The following is a 7126-nucleotide window of genomic DNA, read 5'->3' as shown; positions in this document are numbered from 1 at the left end:
AAGTATTTTTGGGAAATGTATTTTTGAGTAGATCTTATGAGGTCTGGTGAGTGTTTCCTAAGTGATGTGAATATGTATGTTTTGAGGAAAATACTGAATTTTGGTATTGTAATTATGGTTGTACAATTTTATGTTTTTCGTTGCATAGGTGTATTCCAGTAGACATTATAGGGGTATTAGAGTAGTATATTTCACAGTATATAATATATATAAAAAAAATGGCAGGAATTTTTAGATCGTTACAGCTTGGTATCAGAGCCTAGGTTGTTAGATTCTGTAAACTCTAGTGTACAGTGGGAAACAATACCAGAATATAGGAATGTAATTTTGAAAAAGATAGAAATTGAGATAGAACATAATTTCAGTGAGTTAATGTTTGGGAATTAGGATGAGAATTTGGGGTTCTGTTCTGCAGTTTGGAAGCAAGAACTTTGGGGTGGTTTCTGTGATTTTCTTGGAGTGATGATTTCAGGAAAACCATAGTAAACTATCGTCAGTTTCTATTTCCATATAGTAGGACTAGACCTTAAGTTAGTAATAGGTGGTATGAGGATATTTTAGCTACTTTAATGTAAGAATAGCATTATGAGATTCAGATTCTCAGAATAATTTGGTATTATTGTAGGATGGACCCTGGAGGTAGTAGTGCTCACATTAGCGGCGATGATGGTGCAGGGCCATCTAGCATGGGCGGCGGGGATTCAAATACTATTTTGTGCAGCGTAGCTCAATAGGTCATGACTGAGATTGCACGGAGCTCCAGGGAGTAGGGAGACCCATCTATAGCGTAGGGGTGTATGTTAGAAAAGTTCATGAAGATGAACCCTCCAGCGTTTTTAGGAGCAGCTGATCCTGCAGTTGCCGAGAACTGGATGCACGAGATTGAGAAAGTACTAATGGTGCTCCATTGCACCGATGAGCAGAGGGTCCTCTATGCCACGTACAAGTTGACAGGTGAGGCTAAGAGATGGTGGACGACTATGAAATTATTGGAAAAGCAGAGGCCCATACCAGTGGCTATGACTTGCAATCGGTTTAGGGAGATATTTTTCAAAAAATATTTTCTAGCCACTATCAGAGAGGCTAAAGTACAGGAGTTTTTGAGCTTGACTCATGAGCTGATGACAGTTCAGCAGTATGCGAAAAAAGTTCATCAAGCTGTCACGATTTGCTCTCTGTATAGTACCATATAAGGCTAAGAAGGCTAGAAAGTTCGAGAGAGGTTTGAGGCGAGAACTCTATGCACATGTGGCGATCTTAAAGGTGCAGGAGTTCACGGAGCTGGTTGATAGGGCTATTGTAGCAGAGGAGAGTTTACCGAGGGATGCTGAGATGCAGAGTTAGAGGAAGAGGCCCACGCCTCCGAGTTTCTAGGTGGGTTCTAATCGGGGCTCATGGAGAGGAGACCAGTATAGTGAAGGTCAGAGGCAGATGATGGGACACCGTGGTTTTCAGAGCGAGCAAACTTATCCCATCTGCCCTAGGTGTGGCTAGAGACATTTGGGTGAATACTGGTTGGGACAAAACGTCTGCTATCGGTGTGGGAGATTCGATCATATGGCACGGTCATGTCAGGGACTGTCGACCCATGCACTAGCTCTCAGACTATTCCGGGGAGGTTATCAGGTGCCCCATGAAGGCCAACAGAGGAATACAACACTAGCGAGGGTTTATGCATTGACGTCGGGAGACGCTGAGACTACTGGAGACATCGTGATAGGTATTCTTACTACTTTACCATATAAAGTTGTTGTTTTGTTTAACACAGGTGCCAGCCAGTCTTTCATGTCGTCAGGATATGCTAAATTATCTGGGGTTGAGGCACGACTGTTAGATATTGAGTTGTCAGTAGCTATGCCACTGGATTAGTAGTGAGGTGTAGGAGGGCACTTAAAAGTTATCCAATGGGCATTCAGAAGAAAATATTACCAACCGATCTCGTGGTGTTAGACATGCAGAGGTTTGATGTGATATTGGGTATGGACTAGCTGGCAGCTAACTACGCCAACATTGATTGACATAAAAAAGAAGTGATTTTCAGACCTCGAGGTGAGCAGGAATTCAGGTTTGTGGGATCACGTGTGTGTGCCTCGCCACGGTTAGTGTCTGCTATTTAGGTGAGGAGGCTGCTTCAAGGTGGTGGCCAAGGATATGTTGCCTATATGAAGGAAATGCCAAAGGAAGAATTAAAACATGCTGATATTTTAGTAGTCAGAGAATTTCCAGATGTTTTTTCTAGAAGAATTACCTGGCTTACCACCAGATCGAGAAATTGAATTTGCCGTGGATTTACTACCAGGGTCAGCACCAATATCTAAAGCACCCTATAGAATGGCTCCAGCTAAACTGAAATAATTGAAAGACTAGTTGCAGGAGTTATTGGATAAATGATTTATCAGGCCTAGCGTGTCGCCTTGAGGAGCATCAAATCCTATTCGTGAAGAAGAAATACGGGACTATGAGGATGTGTGTAGATTATAGAAAAATAAATAAACTAACAGTTAAGAATAAATATCCTCTTCTTAGAATTGATAATTTATTTGATAAGCTCCAGGAGACCTAGGTCTACTCTAAGATTGACCTTGGGTCGGGATATCATCAAGTGAAATTTAAAGCAGAGGACATTTCGAAAACAGCTTTTCGAATCAAGTATAGGCACTAAGAGTTCTTGGTAATGCCGTTCGAATTGACTAATGCACCAGCAGTGTTAATGGACCTAATGAATTGGGTGTTCCATCAGTACTTGGACCAATTTGTTGTGGTATTTATTGATGATATACTGGTCTACTTGAAGAGCTTTAAGGAGCACGAGGATCATCTGAGGTTGGTATTGCATTTATTAAGGGAAAAGAAGTTATACACTAAATTCAAGAAATGTGAATTCTGGCTGAAGCAAGTCATTTTCCTCGGGCATGTGATCTCTAGGGACGACATATCAGTAGATCCGAGTAAAATAGAAGTAGTGGTGAACTGGGTGAGATTGGGGAACATTTAGGAGGTTAGGAGTTTCTAATGTCTGGCAAGGTACTACCGGTGTTTTGTGGATGACTTTTCCAAATTATCAGGTCCATTGACACGACACACGAGGAAAAATGTGAGGTTTGAATGGACCGATGATTGTGAGCAGAGCTTCCAGGACTTGAAGTAGCGGCTGGTCACTCCACCGATATTGTTAAATTGTTTTATTGTAAATTTTATATATGATATTGGGACCACAACTTGTTACTATGAGAGCCTTAAAAAGCTCAACGTTATATGAAGCCTTAAAAAGCTTAAGTGCGGTTTCGTTGCTATATTCAAATACAGTGCAACCACACATCTGTTTTTCAGTGTGGGTATCGAGATAGTCGACTGGGTAAGAAGGGCCACTGGTGAAGTAATGGACTAGGTGGAGGAGGTTCAGTTGGACTATAATAATGGTGAAGTCTGACAAGTGCCTGTGTAAGGTAGGGCTTGAGCAGTGCTTTATCATCGCATAACCCATGCCAAGGGGTAGTGTTGGCATTAGTGATGATGTTTCTAAACTGGACAGTGTTCTATATATGCATATACATGATTTAAAAATTAAAATAGACAAAGTCGTAGGTTTGAGTACTGGGCGGAGGGATTGTACAGTGTATGGGCCTATACCCTACCCTAAACTCGGGAACTCTCGCTTGTTATGATGCTAAACTATCTATTGCAGGATATATATATATAAATATATATATATATATATATATATATCCTATATTACAGTATTGAGAATATGCTTTATATGTAACTGATTTCAACTAAAATAAACACATGTTGTCACACACTAATGTAATATCTTCCACGTTACTGAGAAGTGTCTCACCTCAACATGCAACCTTTGTTTCAGGTCCTGCAGGACGTTGGTCCTAGTTGCTAGTGGAACTTGGAGTGTCGTATTGTGTTTAGATTACGTAAGTGTTTTGTATATTTAATAGACTTAGTTCAGAATGTCTTTTTGGGGATTGTAAGAACAAGTTATGTTTTAAGCACGATTGTATGTTTGTGAGAATATAATTAGAAACTCTGTTATGTCTTTTAGATTTCCATGTAGATGTTTATGTTTTTCCGCTGTGCATGAGATTATAGATTAGTGTGAAACACCCGTATGTCCCTATTTAGGGCGGGTTTTATATGTATGTTTATCAAAGACAGGTGTATCATACAAGAGTAGTAGCACTTCGGGGCCGTATAAAAGGTCAGGGCGCTACAACGACATACACTCATCCAGGGAAGTTTTCTCAGTTATTTATATATATAGATTTACAGAAAAACAGCAGTTATATTAGTAGTTACTAAAAGTATGATTGAATAGAAAGTTAAAAAACAATTGTATTTTAAGCCACATAGGTGTGAGTTATAATATATATTATTTTACATGCTATCTCAGTTTCAATTAATTATTAGTGTAATATTTATGTAAACTCAGTTGCCACACATTGGTAATAACATATTTCGTCTTACTGTGAGTTGTCTCATCCCAGTAATTTAACACATTTCAGGTGATCCAGTTGGACGAACGGATCAAGCTCGGAGATGGAGGGGACAGTTATATTGCCCTGTCTGCAGGGTAAGTATTTCGGGGAAATGTATTTTTGAGTAGATCTTAGGAGTTTTGGTGAGTGTTTCTAGAGTGATGTGTATATGCATGTTTTGAGGAAAATACTGAATTCTGGTATTGTAATTATGGTTGTACAGTTTTATGTTTTTTGCTGCATAGGTGTATTCCAGTAGACATTACAGAGGTATCAAAGTAGTATATTTCATAGTTTATAATATATATAAAAAAATGGCAGGAATTTTTGGGTCATTACAATGTGTGCTTACTCCTCTACCCATCCCCTCTTTCACTCTAAAAAGCCATTTTATGTGCAACACTCTCTTTCTCACATTATGTTCCATCATCCATGTGAATCATGGGACAATTTACACTTACTCCCTCATGTAGGAATTAAATAGAAAATATGTTGTAGAATAGAATATGCTTCAAGGCACGTTACAATATTATTTTCCTTAAAATGTTATTTGTGCTCATCAGATCGGTGTGTATTGAGCTGGAAAATTCGTTTTCAAGATACAATGAAACCCAAAATTTAATTCTAATATCACTTTACATTATATACAAACAAAAACTGATTACAAACACCCTTAGAAGAATTTAAAATAAATTTCTAGTATTCTATTTCTGTAGAGAACATAACCTATATTTGAAAAAGATATAAGTTGTAGAAATTTTTTGTAAGAAAGAGAAGGAGAGAATGATGAAATCTCTATAGTATTCTTGGAGTGAATTCTGTCTTTAAATAGACAGAATTATACTTTTTCCGAAAGGTTACATCTGTTTATTCGCAGAGCAGATTTCTGAAAACGCACTAGGCATTGACTTGGTCACACCTAACATTAACTTGGTCGTGCCATGGTCGAGCCTTGGTCGACAAATTCTGGAAAAACAATTATTTCTTCATATTCAGAAGACATGGTCGCACTTCCAAGGTCTCCTGGTCGAGACATTCTGGAAAGTCAATTATTCTGATCGTCAGATTATTTATACGATTCAGATCGCACCACTTGATCTTATAAAAAATATAAGATTTATTTTAGGTCATTCGATCATGATCAATGGTCATGATCTTGCAACGATGTAAGTGTGCTAAGTGCTAAGTCCTTGTGCGCCATTTAAATGCGCCACTAGCGCCCTACAGCTCACGCTACGCGTGCGCGTGCACGTTTGCGTGTGTGGACGATGCGAAGCACCATCCTAGGGTACACACTAGCACCATCTCTTAATCAATTTTAAGAGAATATTCCACCTTATTATTTATTAACGACTTTTTCTTTTTCACTCTTACCAATGTGGGACAAACCTACATAACTTTAAATATATTTTAGAAAATATTTCAACATTCCCCCACCATTTTCAAAATATAGATGAAAAACAATTTATTCAGATAAGAGAAAATTTATGCATAAATGAAGGTATTTCTAGAACTTGAACTTTCACTTAGTGAATACATATTAAAGTTAATCAGGATTACATAGTAGACGAACTTTGAACTAGCAATCCTCTTTTGATTAATCGGATACATATCACACACAAATTATCAGATCCTTGGGTGTTACCAAAAACCGACACGTGAATTGGCCTTGCGTCTATATCCTAGTTTAATAAGTGCTCTAAAGATAAATCCATTTCTCATAGGAAGCGGCACCACTTCCGACACTCATATAGGTAGGTTTATTAAAGGTACCCCTGTAATTAAAGTATCTCACATAACTTGTTATAATCCTATTAAGAGCTTTCACTTTTTTCACATTACAGATACAAAGCACTATTTTTCTTGGGTTGGATTATGTAACACATACATTTTAGTACTTCCAATCACTACATATGATGTACTTTGATCATTGAACTCAAGGGCATGAAAATTTAAAGAGTTAGAGTTGAGTTTCCATCATTGGTGACTATGGGTTATTGATTTAAGTTCCATCCCCTTTGATGTTTTCCAAACCATGCCTCTTGCAAGTCCTTTTGTTAATGGATCAACCAAATTTTGACTTGATCTCATAAAATCTATGGTAATTACATCATCAATAATTAATTGCCTCACATAACTATCTTAGAACAATATTTATGGATTTACCATTATATTTATTACTATATGCCCGTGACAAAGTTGTCTCATTGTCACAATACAAAAATATAGGTGCCATAAGCTTTGACCAAATTAAAATTTCTAAAAGCAAATTATTTAAGTACTCTTATAATCAATTCTTTCGTTCACCATCACGTAAGCAAGTGAAATGTGAATTACATATGCAAAAAAATAAAATAATTATTTTTTAAGTTTAGTTTCCTTAACACAGCTGTCGCTAAAGAGAAGAAACTTAAATCAGGTGTCAAACTGCTTTCACCCTCATCTTAAAATCTGTCCATAAGTTGTAGAAAAATGTGAATTACATATTCTTTTATCATGCTAAAATACACTTACGAACATTATATGCTTCTAACATGGCATGGAGTGGTACCAAACTTGATAGTGGGGCAAGCTCGCTTGTGTTACTTTACATTGAGAGGTGACACAAAATCCCGATTCAAATTTTGAACACTCGCGGG

This window comes from Malania oleifera, chromosome 2 (genome assembly GCF_029873635.1).
Source record: "Malania oleifera isolate guangnan ecotype guangnan chromosome 2, ASM2987363v1, whole genome shotgun sequence".
NCBI classification, from domain to species: domain Eukaryota; kingdom Viridiplantae; phylum Streptophyta; class Magnoliopsida; order Santalales; family Ximeniaceae; genus Malania; species Malania oleifera.
Note: the sequence above shows the minus strand (reverse complement) of the source record.